Source organism: Suricata suricatta, chromosome 5 (assembly GCF_006229205.1).
Source record: "Suricata suricatta isolate VVHF042 chromosome 5, meerkat_22Aug2017_6uvM2_HiC, whole genome shotgun sequence".
Lineage (NCBI taxonomy): Eukaryota > Metazoa > Chordata > Mammalia > Carnivora > Herpestidae > Suricata > Suricata suricatta.
The window spans coordinates 37,893,110-37,918,833 of NC_043704.1; the positions used below are offsets into that span (position 1 = coordinate 37,893,110).

The 25,724-nt window shown below is 33.0% G+C and overlaps 1 protein-coding gene and 1 pseudogene across 3 annotated transcripts in view; one reads left to right on the top strand and one right to left on the bottom strand.

Moving 5' to 3' along the window:
• CADM2 (cell adhesion molecule 2) overlaps positions 1-25,724 on the top strand; it is a 1,075,698-nt gene that overhangs the window by 147,351 nt on the left and 902,623 nt on the right. The gene's annotated exons all lie outside the window — the stretch shown is intronic.
• On the bottom strand, positions 11,088-11,181 carry LOC115293036 (annotated as a pseudogene).

Sequence of the window (25,724 nt, forward strand, 5' to 3'; positions counted from 1 at the left end):
TGAGCATGTTTCATCTTAGGTACATTAACTTATTAATGCTATCAAACATAATAAATAAAAATGTAGGAAATACATGTATCTAATCTATTTTATTAAAAGAAACTCTTTAAAGCATTTCTAAAGTATTTTCAGAATTGCATGGCTATAGTTAGGAGTGTTCTGTATCTAAAATTTAATATTTAGGGGTTAGTGAACCCCTAATTGGATGGAAGTTCTGAGTTTAATCTGATATTTAAACCTCACTTTGTTTGGACAACATAAATTATACACTTAGGTGATGATTGTGTGAATAGGATTGTGGATTTCCTTATATACAGACACTTGAGTTCATAGTTTAGAATGTTGGCGACAGAGCTGAAATCTCTCAGATTGTGAATGGTGAAGGGGTAGAGGAAAAATAATTTCCCATCTCCTATAATGGTAATATGAGACTCAGAGTGTCCATTTTCCTGATTTTCAGGAGCTTATTTTTCCTGATTAGAACTCAGGCCTGCCCCAATAGTTGAAGACTGACTAAGGAGTGTCCTTTTTTCTTAAAGTCATATAGATCTCTGAGCAATTGGAGATTCTTAACTTTGAAAGGGAGGGCAATCTATGAACAGAGCTAACAATGGTGACAGTTATAAGGAAATGGAATGGTGAGCGAATTATCATAATTAGTAAATAACTGAGTTTATTTATTAAAGGATTAATAGGTGACCTCTTAGTTTTTATAAGATTTTAGGTGTTATGCAAAAATATAAGATATACTTCTCTCCCTAATCTCCTCCATATTTCAAATGAGTAAATGTTATAAGTTGCCAAGGATAAACAAATATTTCAGTTAAACCAGATTTATATAGGGTCACTTTACTGGTGGTAACTTTAATTCACTGGCTCGTGTTCTTCTTTCTTGTAGAAGGTCCTTAGCCTTGCAAACTCTCTGACAACAAATATTTCTGTGAGTTCTTAGGAGATGTATCGCTTGTGCTGAAATGAAGTTCTAGTTGCCAGGGACATTTGCAACTTCTTGCTTACCTGCTCTATCCCACTTCCTGATATTGTCAACAAACATGTCCATTGTCCTTGACTCTGTGCATAAATGCTTGGTTCTGCCTATGAAGCCTCCTGGCTCTCCATTCCATGAAACATCACTGCTGCCTTTTGTATGGAACTATGAAATTTGACAAACTTGGCCCCATTTCTATCAAGAACTACTATGAGGAACTAATCAAAATGTTTCCATTTCCTAAGTAATGCCCTGGCATAGACATTCTAGTTGTACCTGACCCCCTCAGATTGGAAACAGTTAAATTCCATCATAATTCCCAGCATTCTTAATTTTAAGGAAGATTAATTATTATATCTTATGCAAACTCAAAGTCTTTGAGTTTTGGTAAATTTAACATTTTCTCTTTTAACTCATAGCTTTCTTTTTCCTAGGCTAGACCAGGGGCAGGATATGTGGGGAGGTATTACATTGTATTTAGAATCTGAGTCTACATCCAAAGACCAAAATTGTGTATGTTTTTTTAATTGGACTGAATATTTTTCTTTTCTTCAAAGTATCTTTGAGGAAGCTTCTTGCTCTCTAATGTAGATAGATTGATGGTCTTAATTACCAGCTGTCTGGACATATGCAGACATATCTGAGATTTTGGGTTTGATACAAACTAGACTAAAACTGGTAACTACTTTTTGAGGAGGCATTTGTTCAGGTGATAAGCTTATGGGATTTTGTGTAAGTGTTTCTATTCACTTTTTTAAATTGGTATATAATTGATACATAGCATTGTGTAAATTTAAGGTATGCAATGTGCTGATCTGATACATGTAATATGATTACCACCATAGTGTTAGCTATGATAGCTATGACACCTATGATGTCCCGTAATTCTTTCTTTCTGGAGTGGGGGAAGGTGAAAACATTTAAGATATAATCTTTTAGCAAATTTTAAAGTCATACAACACTGTTACCTATGATCACTGTGTTGTGCGTTAGATCTCCAGAACTTATTCATCTTCTGTTACTGCAAATATGTACTCTTTGTTCAACATCTCCTCAATTCCCCCTACCCCTGGTGATCATCATTCCATTCTCTGTTTCTATGAATTTGGCTGTTTTAGATTTAACATATAAGTGAGATTATACAATATTTGACCTTCTCTGACTTATCTCACTTAGCATAATGCCCTTAAGGTCCATCCAAATTGTGTCCAATGGCAGAACTTCTCTCTCATGGCTAAAAAATATGTATATGTATACCAAATCATCTTTATCCAGTCATTCCTTGATAGAATTTTAGGTTATTTCTATATCTTGGCTATTGCGAATAATGGTGCAGTAAATGCAGGGTTTTCCTTAATAAATAAAAAAGGATCATAGACCAAAAGCAATTAATAATTAACATCCCTATTCTGTCTATTTAACACAGTATTAGATGGGCCTTTGGCACATACTTGTATGCAGTTTGATGAAAGGTGATTTATCCAGAAAGCTCTCTATGTGTTGATATTCTGTGTGATTTATTAAAGAGGAGTAATTATATGTATTAGACAACAAGTACATGGGACGATGTTATGACGATGTCTTGTAAAGATTTGGGGGTGTGATTTTAATTTTTACTCAGGAGGCAAGATAGCATTTGGAGGTCTGATGTTTTTCGTGTTAGAGGTGGCCTGTGCTGTCTTTCACTGATATAAAACTTAATCTGGTATGGAGCTGCAACACTTACTATTCCTATACCATGAGCTTCTTTTTTTAAAAGGTGCTATCTTTTTACCTTTTTATAGATACAGAACTGTGAGATTTGTAGTTCCACATTTGCTTTATTATTTAAGCAATAAGCATGGGCTATGGATAAAGATAAAATTTCACATAATTTATTAGTATATCTGGGAAGACAAAAATCATTGATGAGGCATTTGCCATATTAAACCAGTTGATAGTTTACTTTAGTAATAAGCACAGAGACCTTAGGAAGTGATTCTAATATTTAACATACATAATCATCACCAAAGAGAGAAAGTATTTCCATTTTATTTTCCTGCTGATATTTGCATCTCTTTTGTAATATATCATGGAGAAGAATGGGGAACAGTATCCCTTCCAAATTCCAAAAAAATTTTCTGTCTCTAGAGGACCAAACGAGCTGTAATATCTGTGGAAAAGTTCATTGGTGACAGAACATGCTGATTTCACACACTGACTTTTAAGTAGGAAAGCACCAAGCTTCAAAAACTAGAATTGTCTTAGTAGTTAATGTTATGGCAATACTTGGCCTGGCATTTGGGTTGCTGTGAACTGAATTTCTATTTTTCAATTTAGAGAATAGGTGAAGGTATCTAGGATTTCATGTTGCTCCTTATTTTTGACAGTTTTTTCTTTGTAATACCCCCTACAACAGTCTATTTTATTAAAAAAAAAAAAGAAAGAAAGAAAACACACACACACATAACCATTTCCACAAAGTAATCAAGACTATGTTTATAGGTATGTGAGTCAATGATAAAGTAATCTAAGACTCATTTCTGAATAGTAATTCAAATATAGAGTATAGACTATGTGCAGTCTATTGCTGGGTAACAGTGGACAGTCATGAATTTCCGAGGAAACAGAAACTTAAATAAGAAAGGCTACCTTGGAAATGTTCAGAGTAAATAAAAAAACACTTATAATGAGTAAACTTCTGTGAGTTTATGGAAAAACATATTCCTAATAGATAATTCTTAATTATATCTGTTGGCTAGGATATCTATTTTGTAATGTAGGGAGAACCAGGAGCCAATAGTTCAGACAAGATTTTAGAGATTTAGCTTGAGAGTTTCCTGGCAGCTTGTAAGAAGAAAAGATTCAGGGAGACTCTAAGAAGAAATTATATGAATATAAGGAGGAGTGAATTTCAGTGAATCACGAAAAACTTTCATTCAATTATGTATTCACCTGTATAAGAAATAATTATTAAGGTTCTACAAAAATATATACAAAATTAGTGTGTAGTTCCTATATAATTATTTTCAAAGGAACAAAAGATAAGTATTCCTAGGATCCTGTCTGCAAGAGATTTATAATATAGACAAGAAAACAGCATGTTCACAAATAAGAATACTTTCAACTGTAAGTTGCCAAGTGTCTTAAGAAAGACAAAGTGACTGCCTGGGAGTTCAGTGAAGGTGTAATTAAGTCTAGGGTGCACTTGAATTGGAAATAGGGAAATTCCCATGGAAGAGAAAATATTTGATTTAGGCTTGAAGTAACAGGTAGATTTTGGACATCTGGCATGGAAAGAAGCCATTTGAATGTAAGGAAAGGCACATAGGTGGTAATATGTAGGAACACTGAATATTTAAAAGTAAAGGGCACTGTACTTACAACAACTTTGATGGATCTAGAGAATATAATGTTAAGTGAAATAAATCAGTCACAGAAAGACAAGTACCAAATGACTTCACTCATGTGGAATTTGAGAAACAACACAGATGAACAACAACAGCAAAGAGACAACTCCCCAAACACTCTTTACTATAGGGGACTGATGGTTACCAGATGGAAGGTGGATGCAGGGATGTGTGACATAGGTAAAGGAGATTAAGAGTACACTCCTCTTGATGAGCACTAAGTAATGCATTGAATTGTTGAGTCACTGTATTGTACACCTGTAAGTAATATAACATTGTATGTTAACTATACAGGAATCACAATAAGATAAAATAAAGTAAAAAAAAAAAAAGATAAAGGTCACCTAAAGTAGAGTGGTGGAAATTTAGATTAAAAAAGAAGGGTTTTTATTACATTGGCAAGTAAAGAGCTATGACATCATATAAGGGAGATTGTATAATTTCTGAGGGGAAGTAAGGATATCTGTAAACTGTTTTCGAACAAGGGAGGATTGTTTGGGCAGGACCAAGTTCTAATGAGTTGAAGTGAGATATGGAAAGACAATTTGAAAGCCATTATGTTAACCGAACAAAATATAAGAGCTATTGAAATGAAAGCAGATGGATGGGTATGGAGACCAGCAGCTAGAGTTAAGGAACATTATGCAGGTAATATTGATAAGACATAGAAAATGATAACATATAAACAGTGTGAGCAGATGAAAGCAATGAAAAAGTGAGCATTTTAACTTAGGATTCCAGGACAATAAAACTAATAGTAAGAGAAAAGGCAATAGCTGAAGAGGACAGGGTTAGAAGAAGGTATTAGTGAATTGAGGTATTAGTGAACCATCCAGAATGAGCATCACAATAAGTAGTTAAAAAAGAGAGATTGCACTGTGATGTAGGTCCCTTATTGACTTATTTCACAAATAGTGTGCTCTATTTTATGATAAACACTATGCTGAGTTATAGGGAAATGATGCTTAATAAGACACAAGTCTCTTCTATCAGTGATTTAATGGAAGATCTATCTGTCTGCACAGACAATTATAATTCATTAGGTATAGGTTAGGATTTCAAAATCCACAGAGTGAAATGGAAGCAGATAGAGGGGAAGCTCAGCCTTGGCACCTCAGGGAAGTGAATTCTAGGCAATTTAAGAACCTGTAACAGTTAACCAAGCAGAATAAGGAGGGAAAAATATGGTCAGAAGAGAATAGCAGCTAAATTTAGCATTTAACAAATAACTTGTCAAAACTGGAGAAAATCACTGTTTTGTCATAACAATTAGGTATTTATATAAGTCTTAAAGTTTGCATAATTTTATGAGGGCAAAGAATTATGAGACACAGAACTTAGAGTAGGTACGTCTTTCAGATGTATCCACAAAAGGTACAAAAAGAAAAAGGAGGCAAGAAAGAATTAAAGATAGAAAGAGAGAGAAGCAGCTTGAGGGAAGTTAGCAACTGATTATTACAAGGAAGATGTGGTTTCACCATGATATCATTGTCTCATTTTACAAGAGCAAAGCATTGGCTGAGAATTTTTATTGGAACTGGCACTTAAGATAATATTTGTACTCTTGAATCAAACACTTCTGGAATATAGGGATGTATGTTGGAGGGTGGGAATAGAGAGCTTGAAAAAGTTTTGCAGAAAAAGAGAATAATGAATATATGTGCCTATTTCATAAGGTTTTGTAATAAAAAGAAAGAATGAAAGAAGATATACCAATAAAAAGATGCTCAACATCACTGTAGGAAAATGCAAATCAAAACCATCACATACCACTTCATGGCCAGGAGGAGGAGTATTTTAAAAAAGAGAAGATAACAAGTGTTGATGAGGCTGTGAGCAATTGGAACACTTGTGTGATGCTGCTGATACTGCACAATGTGTTCCACAGTCCCTGGGAAACCGGAATGACAAGGTCTTCAAAAAAAATCAAACATAGAATTACCATATGATCTAGCAATTCCATTTCTGGGATATACCCAAAATCATAGCAGGGACTCAAACAATGATTTGCACATTTATGTTGTATACATGATATACATTTGTTTGTCAATATGTAGCAGCATTATGCACAATAGCCAGAAGTTGGGAACAACCCAAAGGTCCTAAAAATGAATAATAAAATTTGATATATATGTACAATGTAATCTTATTCAGCCTTCAAAGGGATGAAATTCTGACTCATGCTATAGCATGTAAACTTTGAAGACATGCTAAGCCAAATGAGCCAGACACAAAAGGACATTTTATGATTCCATTTTTATGAGATACCTTGGATAGTCAAATTTATAGAGACAGAAAATAGAATAGTGTTTACAAGGGACTGGGGAGAACGAACAAAGGGAAGTCATTGGTAATAGAGTTTCAGTTGGAAATGATGAAAATGTTCTAGGTATGGATGGAGGTCATAGTTGTACAAAAGTCTTAATGTATATTACGCTACTGATCCATACACTTAAAAGTTGTTGAAATGGTAGATTTTATAGAATGCATATTTTACCACAGTAACAAAATTAAGAAAAAATAAATAACAGATAAAGGAATAGTTTGAGAATATATAAATTTGAGAAGAAATCATTATCTTAATATGAACCAGAAAGAACTAAACATATTTTAAAATTGTGGAGTAATTTTAAAAAAGGAAAAGGGTATGGGGATGTAAATTTCCCTTTCGTTAGGTAAATTAGGACATAACTCTATAATTAAGACCTATAATAATTAGCATGGGAGTATGCTGTTTAGTACACATGCTGCGGTATACATTAATATGGTCAGCGTCTATTTTATGTGGTTTTCACTTAACAAGTTTATTTATTCTTCAGGTTTTCCATTTAGTTTTGCAATGTGCTGGAGTTGGGGTAATGACTCAGGGAAGAGACGGGAGGAGGGAAGTAAGTCCAATTAAATTCAAACAAAGCAAAATTTCTCTGGTGGTTTTATGTAAACAATTAATCCATAAGTACCAACTGTCCAAAAAAAAGCTATCCCTCCAAATCGACAAAGATCTCATATATGAATTCATTTTTTTCCATAACTTGAGTGCCCATGTAATTTATGTCCAAATCAGGGCATTTGAGAGTGAAAAAGAATGGCAAAAGTGTTATTAATATATATACCAAGATGTCAGGCACAAACTGGCAAAATCCCTAAAAAAATCCCTAATTAAGGTTAATTTGGGGGATTTTTAGGGGTCAAATGAAAGTAAAAATGTAAAATGTCTGTGTTTAAAGCCCTCGGCCATGAACTCATTTAAATGACTTAGTGAGACATAAAGAGATGATATGGAAAGAAAAATCTCAATTTAGAGTGCTACTCTGAAAACATTAGCATTGTTTAAAATTCTTGTTATGACGGAAAAATGAAGAGGTAAGAATGTTATCACAGTAGGTTCCAAATCTTTTGATATCTAAAGAAACGAATGGGGTGACTTCTTAATTGCTTATCATAGCTAGCGTGTTATTTCCAAATAAAATTTATGATACAGTAGAGTGATAATTCTATGTACAATTTTTGGTACATCGGTTCACCATGTGTTTAGTTCAGGCTCCTCTACTGGAAAACCATAGACTCGGTGGCCTATAAATAACCAAAGGTATTTCTCATAGTTCTAGAGGCTGGAATTCTGAGATGAGGGTGCTAGCATGGTGGGGTTTGGGTGAGACCCCCCCTTATGGATTGCAGATGGTTATTTTCTCATTGTATCCTCACATGGAGAAGTGAGAAAATAAGAGAAAGCTCTCTGGGGTCTCTTTCACAAGACTACTCATCCCATTCATGAAGGCTCCACCTGTGTGGTCTAATCATTCTCTAAAGGCCTCGTCACCTTCATGTGGTCACATTGGGGGTTAGGATTTCCATTATGAATTTTGAGGAGACACATTCATTCTATAATGGCATAACCTTTGTATAAAGCTTATGTTTATATATAACATTGGTGTCAAATCTTATTTTATTTTTGTAAGATACTGTTTTTCATGTCTGTGAAGCTTTTGATGCTAAATCTTTGATAATAAGTATATCAAGACACTTGGTGTGAAAAACGATAATCTACTATAAAACAATTTTTATTTACCTAAGCATTGCAGTAAATGTGACTGTCTGCAATCAATACCTGGTCTCTTAGGAGTCACTGAGAAAGAAACAAGTACTCATTGATGAGGATGTTCAAGGTTGTGGTATAATAGATTCATCTCAAGCAGAGTTTTCCTTATGCCATTGGGAGAAAACAATTTGAGGAGAAAAGCTTTGCAAACAGGAGAAAAGGAACAATTAGATGGAACTAATAATCCAATTAATCCCTTATTAACCTGTTTTTATTAGAAAGTCTACTCAAACAGGTAAGACTCCAAAGAAAAAGAGTCATTGGGCAGATTTCATTCTTATCAGCTTCATTGTTTCTCGTTTCCCTTTCTTCCAGCTTTGATCTGAACAAAATTAAGACACAAGATCCTCATTTCTTTTTTATTTTTTCTTTTTTTAAATATTTTTATTTATTTCTGAGAGAGAAGGAGACAGAGTATGAGCAGGAAAAGGGCAGGTAGAGAGGGAGACACAGAATCCAAAGCAGACTTTAGTCCCTGAGCTGTCAGCACAGAGCCTGATAGGAATCTTGAGTTACTGATTAGGGCACCTGGGTGGATTAGTCAGTTATGCGTCTGGTTCTTGATTTTGGATCAGGTCATGATCTTACAGTCCTGGGATCAAGACCTGAGTGGGGCTCCACACTGAGCTGGAGCCTGCTTGAGATTCTCTCTCCTTCTGCCCTACTCCTCAGCTTGTGCTCTCTCTCTCTCTCTCTCTAGAACACTAAATAAATAAGTAAGTAAGTAAGTTACTGATTAGAAACTTTATGCCCAAGGATACAGATCCACAAAAGAATTTCAGCAAATCAGCAATCATGCTTTAACTAAAATAAGAGGCAGTGTTGGACCATTGAAATAAAAATATTTTTAACAAATTCTAAGTCTTTTCTACTCTGTTCAGCTTGAGGACTCACACTTAAGCCTTAGAAAAATTATACTCATCTGCTTGGGGTTCTGAGTGCCAGTTACTTACCTGATTATCTTTGTTAATATGGAAGAGGAGCCAAAAAACAGTGTAACAGAAAGACAAATGAGGGGGAAAGATCTAAAAGGGTCATACACTTTGGTTTTCCAAGTGTCCCATCAGCCATTATCTCTCTCTTTCAAATTCATAAAGGAAGCAGATATACCTGGGATCATTGTTTTCTTTTTATAAATATCCAAAATTATTCTCTCATAATATTCTAGAAGTTTCTAGATGCTCTCTTATTTTAAAAACCATTTAGGGCATCTGTGTGTCTTTATCTGTTACATTTTTCGTGAGGAACTTCTTTGTGTCATCAGATCACTCTGGCAGGTTTTTACAATGGTTCCAAGTCTCAGCCTTACTTGCTTCTTAAAGGAGTCTGTCTTCCTTCTGAGCATTTCAAATCACATAGGTATGAAGTAATATTTTATATATTTGTAAAATGTCTTTCTCTTCATAGTATCTGTGGTGAAAGAGGATAAAACTCACATAAGATAAAATTCAAATGTATATGAAATGATCCAGAAGTGTTTTTTAATTGTTTTTGAAACTAACATTGTCTTTTCAAATTTCAATTTTGTCAAGAGGTTACATAGTTTAAAAACTAATTTCAAATATATTCATAACAAAATGGTGATAATAACTAGAATTTATAGAGTACTTAAAATATAATTATTATTTGCCCTGCTTTATGTGATTTATTTATGCTTGTTTTACAGAAGATTTATAGTTTCCTAAAAGTTAACTGGTTCATGGTGATACAGCCAGTATGTATAGACAGGGGCTTAATTTAAGAATACCCCAATTTTTGTAACATCATGTAATTTTTTACATCATATTAATCTTCCTGTTGTCTATATCTATATGAGAGCTCCGAAGTATGTTGATGAAAACATGTATTGATGTTCCTTAAAAATGGCCCCAAACTTCCTTAATATTACCAACATGCCTCAATAACAGTCTAGTTGTGGCTCCCATTTAGGATTCTATGTTTCTACCTGATGACATCCCTTTATCACTGCTCCACAAAGTTTTTGTTTCAAAAATATGGATAGCTAGTAAAAAGGGTTTTTGATAGAAATTCTTGCAACATAGAATGGTAACAAACTTCTTATTTCACAAGGTACTCAAATATTTTAGGCACATTTTACTGAAAACCAATTGCCAACTTTTTACATGCTGCTTAGTTTGTGCGGTATAGACAACAAAGTTGGTATATTTATGCATAAAGTTCCAAGACATTGCCTCTTACCCAAAAATTTTAGGGAAAGTATGAATTTGTTTGTGCCATTTTAGAGCTCTAACTTGAGCTAAAATATACTAAGTAAACTTTATGATGAAAGTCTTACACCTTTAAAGTATTTCTAAATTCATGTCCTTTTGTGTACCTGACATACTAAAAAGTAGTGGGAAAAGTGACCATAATGAGATTTACAACATTGTGACATGTGAATTAAGAAAAGTCCACAATTTTATATGTGAAGCACTTTTATTTCTAAAGGTTTCTATTGCACAAATTCATGTATACTCTTTTTTGTTGCATTCAGCATGAATTATTCTCTTGAAAAGTCCATATATCTCAAATATTAACAGTATTAATAACAAGGTCTTTAAAAGTCATATGTGCCCATTTGTAATCATAATATTCCTCAATTATGAAAAGGAAAAAAGTAATATGTTGCAATAGTTTACACAGGGGCCATGCTAATCTTCTCTGTATTGTTCCAACTTTGGTATATGTGCTGCTAAAGCGAGCACTATGTTGCAATAGTTTAAACAGCTCAGAAAAATAAAATTATACATATTTGTATAATTTATATTACCTATATGTACATATATATTTACTTTAATAAATTCTTAAATTATAAAATTTTCAGTTAGTTTGCTTCCCAAATATTTACACATAGATAAATCTTATACATGGCTTTTAAAATTTTTAAATGTTTTTTATTTATTTTTGAGAGACAGAGAGAGACAGTGTGAGCAGGGCAAGTTTAGAGAGAGAGGGAGACACGGAATCTGAAGCAGGCTCCAGGCTCTGAGCTAGCTGTCAGCACAGAGCCCCACACCAGGCTCAAACCCACCGTGAGCTCATGACCTGAGCTGAAGCCAGATGCTTAACTGACTGAGCCGCCCAGGCGCCCCACATGGCTCTTATTTCAGTTGGTCTGACACCTTCTCTTCCAGTCTGGACTTCACTGTGTGCCTTGGTTTTCCACTATCTTGATGTGCCCTTTATCTCCTAACAAATGTTTTGAGTTTGTTCATTCATTCACTAAGTAACTGCTTTATTTCAGGCACAATGCCAACCAATCTCCCTTTTACTTGATGAAGAACAGAAAAAGATGCTAAGAGGTTTGACTCTGCTGGCTAGGCAATTTATAGCAGATAAAGAAAATTCAGATTGAAAACAGGCTCATGATTGATGTTGGGCACTTTAACTGAAAATTAGTTAATATATTCCTCTTGGGATTATTGATAAGATTAAATGACATGAAGAATACAAATTGTCAAAGACTTAGTATGTATCACTATATTTTTTAGTGGGTATAGAAAGGATAGTATAGAAAAGACGTTCATCAAACTAACACTTTCTTAGAATTAAAAGAACAAGTTCATCCTTTCAGGAACAACAGGTTAAATAAAAATCTGACAAAGATAAAGCAAAACGATAGTACCTGAACTTGGTATTGACTATTCAAATTATATTGTCAAATGTTTTGTATTATGTATTTTTCAATATAATAAAGGAACTTTATATTTGTGGCTTATTATTTTTTTTTAAATTTTCCATGCAGTAAGGCTGTTCTACTTATCCAGGGTTTAATGTGAAGTGAGGCTTTTCCCAGACTGTACTACTGTGGAAATGACGGTAGAGCAAGACAGGAGAAAGTATATTTAGTGTTTTAAAATGTACCATATTATGTAGCTAAACAGTAATTTTTTTTTTTTTGGTTTCTCTCAAGTTTTTCTGAGTTTTGGTAACTGTAGATAAGTAGGGTAATGGCATAGGAGAAAAATAAAATTTACTCTCACATACTTAGGTAATTTCCTGCCCAGTGTAGTTTCCTTTCTAAATTATTAAGCCTAATATTGATAGGGAATAGTTTTAGAGATATGTTTGCTTGATCTTATTATTTTTGCCAAATAAAGCATGAATGTGGGATCCATAATTAGTGCCTGTGGACACTGGATCTAAGCTCTTATAAAAATCCTCTCTCTGACCTTGGGTAAGGGATATAGGCTCACTTCATCCGACATGGGCATGTGGGAAGCATGGGGAGTGAATAAGGGAGGAGCCAGAGGAAATGCTATGACCTGAATTGATGAGATGTAGTATGAATTGTGGATTGGTGTGCATATGGACAGGAGATGGTCATTTTCAGAGGAGGTGTGGGTAAGTGAAAAAGACTTAAATGTTTAGTTAAATAATGAATAGTAAATCCTATGGTCATTCTGCCCTTGCCTATTTAGGATACTAGAAAAATTAGGTCTTGGTTATACCCTGTCTTCAGAGATAGATTCTGGTCCTGTAAGTCACTGAGAGTGCAATTAATAAGCCCAGAAATGGCTCAAGAATTTTGTGATTCTGAAAGAAAACTGGCTACCGTAAGATGAATTCATTGTTGAATTCAGACATAGCTTGGTAATACTTATTGTCATTAATTGGTTTAGATAGTTCAATGAGTATCAGATCTGGTGTGAGGCAGGTTTGTATTCAAACACTTAGTCTCCCACATATAAATTGTTTGATCTTGTACAAATTTCTTAACCTCCACAAGAATCAGTTCCCTGGTATGTGAAATCAGGATAATTTTTCTGCCAGTTAATATGGTGACTGCCACCTATAGAACACTGAGTGGTTTTTCTGTGACAATCCATTATGTTGAAAGGAAAGGATTGGTTTGCATGTAGAACTGCTCATGTGTAGGTTAATAATATGATGGGGTCTTCAATAACCACAATGGAAGATTTTCTACAGGCCCGTTCACTATTCTTAAACATTCTCCAAAGTCAAATATTTGTTATTTATATCCACATGGAATGCTTAAAATTTCAAATGAGAGAACAGCCAATGATGATTTAAGAGCCAATTTTCTTCTGATAAATTTCTCCTCCTTCTTTAACTCCTTGAATGCTCTTCTTAATAATGTCCTACTGCTTGCAACCCTACAAGCTCTGATCTACCTTAACTTATTCCTGGAAGTGACAGTCAATCTGAGATGGGAAATAGTATAAGTTAATAAGCAGAATTTAAAAACGACCCTCAAGAGCAGCAGTTGAATTGCTAATTAGAATTATCACTATTGCCTCAATAATGCTGTTCTAAGGTCTGAATTATGTCAGGGCATTAAAAGTAGGAAGTTCATTAATATTTTTAATGCTTATCTATTATTTATAAAGCAAGTATGAGCTGAGAGCCTAGACTTGACTATATTACATGCTTCTCACTGCCTATCATCCCAGTTTGTTATTCCTCCCTCCTGAGAGGAAGAGAAGAATGGGCATGAGCTCTTCAGTCAAAAAGGGTTAGGTTCAAGATCCATGGTAAGCATAGTAAGCAAGGTAAGTATGACGTTGAACAGGTGATTCCATCTTCCTGATCTTCACCTTCCTCGTTTGTAAAAATCTAGGATAATAACTACTCCATGAGTTTATTATGCCAACTTAAAAAATTATTAGTGTACACCTTTAATGTTAGTAGTAGATTTTTCTATAGCTGCTAATGATTGTGTACTTCTTATTGTCTAGTGTGTGCATTCTTATCTTCTTAACTCTCAATCATAATTCTTTTCTCTCCCTATGGAAATAATTCTACTGACCCATAGTCAAAGACTTGTGAGCTATGGGGATGCCAAGTATGTCCTGAAATAGATCACTTCGTCTCATCCTGGTGCCTCTTGTGTGCATCTTAGGGTAGAGAATTTGTTGAGATGGGTAGAAGCATAGCTAATTCTATTAACTGATTCCACATCACTAATATATTCATGACTTTATCTTCATTAGTAATAGGATCCAGTAATTGGCAAACCACTGATATTACATAAACATGAATGCACACTTTTACATAGAAGAATTTTTTTAAATCGTCTCTTTGTAACACTAGTTAAAAAATAAGAATGGAATAATAAAATTCAAGTTCCCAAAATATCAAAGCTGAGTTAGCTTTCATATATTTACTAATAACTGGTAAATAATTTATACTAGTATATGAGTCAAAATTCGTGAAAGACTTGAACAAATTTGATTGTGTCAAACTGCTAGAAAATAGTCATCATCAAAAAATCATGTCTTTGCCTAAGGAATTATTTTCTGCTGTATGGGCAGAATGAATGGTTTCATTAGCAAATAGTTGAGAGTAATATTTGTTTTTCTATGATGGTCAAAATTCTGAATCTTTCAAAGAGTAAATAATTTTTTTAAAAAAACAGATATAAATGAGTATAATTCTAAGAAATATAATCTATCTCTGAAAGAAATCTAAAGTATTCCAAGTGTGAATATAGCTGACTTAATTAAAACTCAATTAACATTGTTATTGTGTAACTAATGGCTTGAAAATGGCAATGTCATGAGCCATCAATTATGGATTAATGTAAAAATAGTAGGCACTATAGGCTGGAATGTCACAATAAGCCCTAGGGTTTGTTTTTTTTTTTAATCTATCTAAAGTATATTTGTCAGATTTTAACATGGCATTATAGTTGATTAAAAATGACAAACATAATATCACTAATGAATTGTTTTTCACTGAAAAACTGTTTGCAGGTTGTTAATAGGGATTGGTGTGTTTTTATCAAGTACCATTTTTACCAAACCTAAGTAGTTCACTTCTCATGTGTTACATATGTATGCATAATTAGTGTTCAAGTTTGAGATTTTAAACACTTAGGAGATCTATGACTATGTATTTTCTTCCTATATATGCAAGTAATAGTTATTTTTTTAATATATTTTGGGGGCAATTTTCATTTATTCTGAAATGACAGTGAATTTTACCCTTATGATGAAGCTTCATGAGGTTCTACAAGGTTCTAGAAGATGTCATTTTTCCCCAGCCTTATTTCCTTTTCTTCACTTTGTCAAAATATTTTTTCAAACTCTGTATCAGCTGAAACATCCATGCGTTTTGCTGATGTATTCCCTTCAAATTCTCTTCTCTGCACAATTCTACTCTTTTATTTAAAACTTTCGTTATTTTGCCTTATTATAAAGTATTTCTTGTCTCCTCAGTACTTTATAAATTCTTTAAGCATCAGAATTTTAGCCTATTCTTTCAATATTGTATATACACTTAATGCAAGATACATCGTTAACAAATACCAATTGGAGCATATAAAATATTACTATTTTACATAACATATGACATATTAAACTATCACACTGGATTTTCAATTTTGTAATTAGAAAAATAAAAGGAGTCGGTTCAATATAGTCATGCTTTTTGTGGAAAAGTCAAAGAATTTTGATAATATCCATTTGGATTTTTGCAAATGAAAATAACCACCTTAGTTTTAGTAGATGTATATAATGTTTTAGTTAAGAACCTTTGCTTGTTGGGGCATCAGGGTGGCTCAGTCAGTTAAGCGTCAGACTCTTGATCTTAGCTCAGGGTGTGATCTCAAGATTTAGAGAGTTAGAACCCTGCATCTGGCTCTGTGCACTGAAGGCATAGAGCCTGCTTAGAATTCTCCCTCTTTCCCTCTCTCTCTCTCCTCCTTCCCTGATTGTGCTCCTCTCTCTCTCTTTCTCTCAAAATAAATAAATAATAAAAAAATAACTTTTAGTTGTTTAAGATCTAAAACTTAATGGACTCTACTAGAGTAATGGACCTTTAAATGGAGACCACATTTTCTCAGTAATATTCTGTTCCATTTTTTTAATTTTGGGAGTTCATGGTCATTCTTTTGAAGGGTTAATGAATTTAATTGTTTACTTGGGCTTTATGCATTTGTGCTGAGAGCTTCCCTAGGGCAGGCACATAGCTGGATAAGATAGATGGTCCTGTACCTCAGGAAATCTCAGTGGGGCACAATCACTTGACAAATCTTCATTGTAATAAAAGGCAATTCTAGTGAAACACACTGTGAAACAAATTCCAAAAGTGATCTTTCCAGGAAGGAGGTTAACCCCTTGGAAAAGACCTCATCTAGAATCCAGAGATACTTTGAAATGCAAATGACACACTTGAGACAAGGGGGCACCTGTTATTCTGCTTTGATTATGTCCTCAGGCCTCAATTTCAGGAAATGAGAGAACAAAAGGAAGGTGTTCTTTTGATGAGCACTGTCCTCAAGGTAATTAAGGCAGAGGGAGAAATAATAGGTAGTCTCCATTCATAATTCTGTCCTGGCCACCAATAATTACAAACCACTTCCTGTCATTTTCAGATATGTGTAAGGTCTAACTTTTGTTATGTGCTGCCTGTTTTTCTACAGTTTTTAGTAGTGAAATTGAAAACTTCAAAGGGGACTTATTTACTGTGTCTGGAGGGAAAAAAAAAAACAGAAAAGAAAATACCAAGGAAGAAATTATTGCCTAAAACTCATAGGAGTCTTGAGAGAAACAGAATCTCAGAGAAGAAGGGGTGTTAATATCAACCAACCATTAGAAGGAGTGAGGTCTGTAGAAGATGGAGAGAAAGGAGAACATGAGCAAATGTAATTTGTGATAGTTAGTCTTCAGTACCATTCATCAGTCATTTTCTCTCTTGGACAACTGTCACATTTCCCTTTCTGACCATATCAGCCATGTACTTAGCTTCTTAAAAATTTTACTCACCCATATTTTTCTAACTCTAAACATGTAATGAGTACAAAACTATATAATAAAATTTTGAGTATAAACTAATTTAGTGTTCTTCTTCCTTTCAAATGTATAGACATTATCTCCCATTTATCTTGACTTTGTTATCTCATTCATCAAAGATGAATGCTCCTTCCCTTGCTCAAGGCCAGTCTTTTCATATTTATATTTGATCTCTTCCCCTTTCTTGTCAACAGGGAGTTTATTCCATCAATATCTCTTCTATTTCACTTATTTTTGACCTCTCACACTTCCTGTCATTTTTCTCATTCCAAATGTAAAGAATTCTCTCTCTCCTTCCTATATTCTTTTCCCAATAAAGAACTTTTATCAACTATATATACTCTAACTATATTCACCTTCTCTAATCCTTTGGATTTAATGGATTCACCAACATATTTGCAATTTGCTTTAGTTTTCACCATTCCAATTAAACATCTATAGTGGAGTTCAACAATGACTCAATATTGCCAAATCTAGTGAGAACGTTCATTTAATTTACTGGATTTTTTTTTTATTTGTTTGTTTGTTTTGTTTCCTGCCAGGCATGGCCTTTTAGAACTAGTTACTTTCTGGAATTCTGTTATACTATTTACTCTGTGTATTTTTCATTTGTGGACTCCTTCTTTGCCTATCACTTAAATGTTAGTGTTTCCCAGAATTCTCTCTCAATTCTTTAATCCTGTTTTTCCTTGGGTTATCTCATCCATTTCCAAGTTTTGTCCATGAGCTACAAATTACTTTGATGATTCCCAAATCCACATCTTATATCCAGGTCTGTTTCCCGACTTTTATAATCAGATGTGCATTCTCAGTTGGAGATAGACACTTAAAGATTCCACAGCCTTCTCAAACACAGCAACTTCCACCATTTTTTTCTCAATCACTTACTTGATTCCATTTGATTGCATCACCTAAGCACTAAAGAAAAATGCACTGATGTCATATTAAAACTCCATCTTCATTGCTTGACTTTTATTCATGTTTTAATCCAGTTTTAGCTCTTTAGGGAAATTTTCTCTCAGAAAACCTTCCAGTAAATCTCAGATTTTGCTAAGTGTTCTCTACCATTTCATGCATATCTATTAGTATCTTTACCATAATAAAACAACACAATACTTTCATGTAACTACTTAACTGAGGAGGGTGTTTTGTCATGACAAGAATAGTGTTTTGCATGTTATTTCAGTACCTAATAGTGGCTGACATCTGTGTAATAATCAACAAATGCTTATTAAAATGATCTTAATTTAGTCTAACAATATTAAATGTTTCCCATGACTTTTTCTTCCTTAATAGGGAAAAAATAGAAAAGCTACTGGGCAAGCTGTCTGACATTGCATTGTTAGACCTGATTTCTTTCCTTGTCAGTAGCTTTAGAGTGCTATTACTAATAGAATAAAATTAAGGAATAATATCCTTATCTGTCCATGTAGTTTAAAAAGTAAAGCAAATTGTTTTCTTGAAATATTTTATAATTATCAATTATTGTTTTTTGACTCAGGGTAATTTTTCATTTAAGTGGATGATCCTGAAATTTATCTTTATTATTTTAAATAAATTTATCTTTAAGATATTTTAATTTATTATTATTTTTCTTGATGTAGATAGTATTGAATTCACTTACTTGTTAATCTTAAAGATCCAAAAATATCTTAAAGTTCTCTGTTAGAAGCAATGCTTAGATTCTAATTGCTCAAAAATTAATGACTTTTTTCTTAATAAAATCTGATATTTTGGTGTACCAAAGGCTATCCAACTAATTGGTAAAAGTAATTTATTTAAAAGTTAATAATAACATAATGTTATTCAAAGTTACAGGTGATTATTGTATTTAAGTCTTGTATTTAATATAGATTATTTCAAATCAAAAATTATACAGGACAAAGGTAAGTAGACAAGGAAAATTTTAATAAAAGCTATTCCAATAGGGGACAAAGACTATTAACTAAGTCTAAGCTGATCGCTGCTCAATTGATAGGATAGTTTTTAAGGGTGGATTGTGATGAATCACTATAAGAGTACTGGAGGGTATTAGGGAGTGTTGATCAGTGGGGTTTGTGGAGCACAGTGAGTTATTTCCTTGGATTGCAAATGCTTTTCCTTGTGACTAGGCCACCTGTATTTGTTAATTGGTGTTTATGAAAGGTAGGGTTCTGCCTTTCAGCAGAGACTTGGAGAGGTAAGCACTATCTTTCTCTATGATGACATTTGAGAGGATGGTTCCCAGGTCTTCAAAAGAGAGAAAGAGATGTTCTTGAGTAGTAAAACTGATAAAAGGCTTTTAAAAAGATGTACGTGTATTTCAAAGGGACAGAAAAATAATTTAAAACTACAAGATTTCTAAAGAAAATCTCCCCTCCCCCAAAAATAGGTCAGGTTCAAATTCTAGTCAACTTAAGAGGAAAATTTAGGCTGTCTTGGTTAAGTAGAAGAATATGTTTAAAGTTTAATTTTGTTATGAAATCTGCGTAAGAGTAACAGAACACGACACCTTCCTTAGGAGGAAAACAATATGATGAACCAATTTACATTAATGAAGAAATGTCAGTCTAACATTCCATGTAAGTTTAAATATTTTTAAAAAGTTCATATAGGTGATACCGTAATCCATGTGATGATGTTACAAAAATAAATCCAGCGGGAACGCATGCCTGCATAATCTTACATGTATGGAACTCTTAAGTCACTTTACCTAGACAACTGTTTCTGTAGTTTATCTATTGCCTGTCAATATTCCATAACTTACTTAGGAGGTTTACAATAAATGAAGAAAGACTACATTGGATAAAGAACCTATATCATTTAAAAAAGTGATTTGTAGTTTTGAAATTTTTCAAAAGAAAATTTCTCTACAACTCTATAAAAATTATGAAGGGAGATACCTGAGCCAAAATAAAATTATTACTTAGGAGACTAATGTTTTCATCCTTCCTTAAACCTCTTTCTCTTTGTGAGATAATACATCATTTTTATTTAATTACATCAAACATTGGGCAGGAATATTTTTTTAAAGCAGAAAAACTCAAAAAAATAGATTAATCAATGAAAGCATCAAAATAACAGGAAGGTAAAATTTGCACGTGATTCTGCATATGAATTTATTTGTTTCATTTATGCATATTCTAACTTTCTTCATTAGTTTGCTACTTTCTTTTCTTATAGTAATAAAAAATATGTAACAAATACATATAAAGAAAGCTATTTATTCTAACTGAAATGGAAAGAGAATTAGTGAGTTTTTTTTAGAGTTTGAAACTGATTTTATTTCATAATGATTTGGGATATAGTGAAATAAAAATTATTTACATGATTGAAAAATATTACACTATGTATCATGTATGTACCTTAGATCAAAATCTTGGCACATACAGATTTAGTACATATATTTTTAGCTCTACTTTTAATAACAATGAAATTGCAATAGAATTATTTTATATTGTCCAAAATTTAATATAACATAATAAATCTATCTGTATTTCCTGGTTTTCTAGATAACTACAGGGGAAAAGCAATTATTTCAGGCCTATAATAATGTATAAATTACCTTTTGAGCATCACTTAATACTGTGAATTTTATATGTATTTTCACTGCACTCGGATAGCTCCACTATTGATAAAAATCTCAAGAATTTGTGTATGCACAGTGTTTCTCTTTGACATGTAAGTAGAATTAATCTGGATAGTAATTACTTATTTTTAATTAAAGAAATATATGTATCCCCATTCTATGTGTGAGGCTCTATACTAAGAAGTAGGGAAAACAGCAGTAAAGGTAATAGGGACAAATCCACCCACATTCTTAGTGGGGGCAAAATAAAGAGACAATACATTTGAAGGATATAAATGCATAGAAAAAATTAAAAATTAGCTCAGGGGTTGAAATTTACAATTATTCACATAAGAAAACATTTTAGATTATGTATATATTTAAAATATACACTAAAATTTTTAGCTTAGATTTTTTATGTTCTGCTATAAAATATGCTATATTTTAATTCCTATGAAATAATCTATTTTTGTATTAATCAATTTTTGTATATATAGTTAAAGTTAAAAAATTACCATGAATGTTTTTTATAGTCTGTATCCTTTCCTTAAATTTATAACATGTCAAATATGATGAAACTTTATGAAAACTTTATGAAACTACATATTATTACAAGTTTGCATCACTTCTAAGACACAAAATTCAATGAACACCAAAAATTAGTAGATGTTATAAGGTTTCGTTTATTATATATGTTGCTTTACCCTTCTTGTTTGTTGGTATTTTTAGATGGAGGATTTTATTGCTGTCAGTTATTCTGTTAACTTATTTTTTCTAGTGTAGAGGAAAAGCACCTGGATCAAGAGTTTAAAAACTAATTTCATTATGCAAATAGCTATATAGTATGTGCACGCAATGCATGTTATTTGGATAGTGAGTATCTGTCGAGAATATTATGATTTCATTATGCAATAAATAGGAAGACTTAGAGAACATTATTTTTAATGATAATTTTTAGTAGATCCATGATGAACTCTAAATGATATGAATTGTTAACCTTCAACTGGTAAAAAGGTTAATATTGGCATCAAACATATAAACACATTTTTTAAATAATCAAAAAAAAAGGAAACCCAGCCTTTATTCTTTTAATGTATAGAAAACATATGTATTAAAATATACTTACCTTTTTGAGTGTTTCTTGAATAACTATGCTTCTGAGATAGACCTACAAGGGGATTTTTTCAAAACATAGAAACTAGGTTAATTTTTTTAGAATTGTGGTCCTTAAAATGCTATCTTGAATTAAAAAATTACATGATTTTAGTAAAATCAGTTATAAGGATATGTGGAGTTCTTGGATAATAAGCTCTTATAAATGGCCCATAGGCAAGATTTCAATCCCCCGTTGAAGAATAATATCATGTGATTGGCTCCCTATCATATATTATTGATATCTGACAGAGGCACAGCCTAAAGAGAAGGAGGCTTCTGAGCCAGCTCAGTTTATAAAAGTCCTAAATTCCATATACATGTCATAATTTATTTATGCCTCTACCTGGGAGAAATTAAACCATCCTTCTTTCTTTGAAAATTCCTTTGGTTCAGCATTGCCATACCATCACTTCTAATTTCTGCTGAAAATTGATCCTTCTAATTCATTTTATTCTGACTTTTCATTTAGGTTAGACATCAGCCTGACATCCCTTTTCCTACAAGGATCAATTTAGCCCATACATTTCTCTAGGGACAACCCTATCTATTAAACATGTTTGTTTTGGGGGACTCATTCAAGACTGATACGTTTATCATAACTGTGTGTGATTTTTTTTTTTACTCTACCTAATAAATGTGGTCAAATACTATCTATATTTGCAGTGTTTGATATGGTATCCACTACTGTCTGTGACTATTAAATTTATACCTCATTACTTATAATTAATTGTATTAAATTTTTAAAATTTCAGTTCCTCAATCATACTGACCCTATTTCAGGTCCTTAAGAACCACATGTGGCTAGTGGTTTTAGTGGTACAGTAGAGATATAAAACATTTCTATGGTTACAGAAGGTTATATTGAACTGTGCTAATTCATGTTTCTTATTGATTAATAATGCAACTGAACATTAAATTTAAAAAAAAGTTTAAGTTCTTCACAGCTCTATGAATAACAGAACTGAAACTATCGACTCCTTAGTTTTTGACAGCAAGTAAAATACTTTTTCAGAGTTCAACTGCTCCAGAAGCATGGGCCATTTTTAATGCCACATTTTTTATTTCATTTTTTTTTTCACTAATCCTGTAATATGGAAAGTTTGTAGTCAGGTTCATTTATGCAAAGAAGATAATTATTATGAGCTCCAGAAATTATATTTAATTCTTTGTTTTACAAATATGTGGATATATCTAGAATCTCAATGTGACCTAAATATTTAATGGTGTTCCTTAAATTATCTGCATAGTTTGACATCTCTAACAAGCTTAGTGGTAAGAGATATGGTAGGGTACGCAAGCAGGTTAAATGCAATTTGTTTCTCAAAGGCCGTAGGTTTGTCTGATAAACCTCACAACTAGTCAGAAGGTAAATTGTATTGTTAAGATAGATCACTTATGGAGTGCATGGGTGACTTAGTCCATTGGGCATCTGACTCTTGTTTTCAGCCCAGGCCATGATGTCACGGTCTGTGAGCTTGAGCCCCACATCAGGCTCTGTGCTGACAGTGTGGAGCCTGCTTGTGATTTTCTCTCTCCTGCTCTCTTTCTCTCTGCCTCACTCTTTCTCTCTCTCTCTCTCAAAATATAAACTAAAAACAATTACTCATAGGTCATAAATATGTACTAGTGAATTCCTCTTTCAACCTTCTTTTGAGTCAGGCTTAGGGTTTAAAAATATAAATATCTGTAGGCTAAATAAGTGAACAGTTTAAGGCTAATCCAGTGCTTTATCATGAGGGTACAGTAGAAACAACTTCTTATTGTTATAAGAAATAAAGCAGTCTTTTGAAGGAAACCAACACATAATATGTCTATTTACTTATTTATTTATGGATAGGACAGAAATTATCATTATATTTAGTTTGTTTTCTATGCTATTCCTCACTAAAACTCAGTTGTGGTTTTTCAGAGCATACGTGTCAGTATTGGCAATTAAAAATGAATTTACCTAGCAGCAGACACAGTCTCCCTCATTTATATGTAATTCCAGGTTTAAATTCTCCTTTTATTTTTGGGATATGTGTTCTTTTTTTATTGATATTTTAAATATATGTATCTACAAGTGATTTGTATTGTAACAATGGGACTTGGACCTGGCCTACGGCCAGGACACCATTTCAATGCTGGTGCTAGAAATTTCCCGTAGACTAATGAAGAGATCTCTACACAAGGTACACTGTATTTTTATTTGTCATTTCTTCTTTATTTTTCTCAAATATGCTGTGATTCCACACTTTGTGTAATTTGGCTACAGCATTGAAAACGATGTGCTTATTACAAAGATATACACACACAGACACACACACAAGTTTGTATTGTTTATTCAACACTAATAACTTGGTAAATACCCATAATAAATCTTTATTCTTTACCAGGAGATTTATGGAAGAATATTTGTTTGGTACCTTCCAATTATTTTATCCATGTATCAGAATGTAGCTTGGTCTGGTTTGAATGGGAAAAGAATGAGAATTGAAATGCCGGCTTAAATAAGCCTTTAGGAAATACCTTTAAATTTAATTCATTTATTCTCATCTCTAAGACTATGTGAATTAAAAGAGACTAGCTGAGTTGAGGTTGGTGTTTTACACTAGCAGTTTTATAAGTAGCTATTTTTATTCATGATCCTTCATATCTGAAGAGGAAATCAGTCATGGGATAGCTCTAAAGGAAGTAAACAAAAATAATAATAAAGACAGTGTGTTGTTACAACATGAATGTGCATCAGATCAAATTAACATTGTAAACAAAATTATTAACATCTTAGTAAATTATTTATGGATAACTTTGACACTTTCTTACACCTTCTGCTAGCCTTCCAAGCTGCCAGCAACTAGTATAAGATATTGAATATGTCATATGTATTGGAAATGGATTGAAAGTAAGAATGTGGATACACTGAAATCGTGTGTTCTAGATTAATGGTACAATGGTGTATTGAATTCTTGAAAGTTTTAGAGATTCTAAGATAATTATCATGGGCTTTTAATAGATTTTATTGTTTATAAATATAATTAAATTTATTATTTAAAAATTGTAGGTTGCTCAATCTAAATACCTTACTAATTAAAATGCAAGTAATCATGACCTTCACCATGGCATTGTTTATCACTGTAATGTATTTTGGAAGTCAAATTTTCCCACTAAATCCCAGCATTTGTATGTCCACAAATTGAGATAATAAACAGGTAACAAGTTTATGGCTTTAGTTGACCAGTTTCTTACTTTAATTAACTAATGTAGAAAATTAAATATGATGTACTTTTTAAAAATATTTATTTATTTTTGAGGTAGAAAGACAGAGGGTGAGTGGGGGAGGAAGAGGAAAAGGGAGAAATAGAATCTGAAGCAGGCTCCAGGTTCCTAGCCATTAGCATAGAGACTCTTGCTGGGCTTGACCCCATGAACCATGAGATCATGATCTGAGCTAAAGTCTGAGGTCTAACCGAATGAGCTTCTAATATGATGTACTTCTTGTAAGCAAATGGTACTCTTAAGGCAAAAAGGGAACACAGTAAGTGATACATTCACTCCATGGTGACTTATATGGAATAAATCATTCATGTATTGCTTAAAAATCATTTACGAATGGATCAAGAAGATGTGGTATATATTCACGATGGAGTACTACATGGCAACGAGAGGGAATGACATATGGCCCTTTGTAGGAAAGTGGATGGACCTTGAGGGTGTCATGCTGAGTGAAGTAAGCCAGGCAGAGAAGGACAGAAACCATATGTTTGCACTCATAGGTCTAGCAGGAAAACAGGAGAGACCTAATGGAGAACCT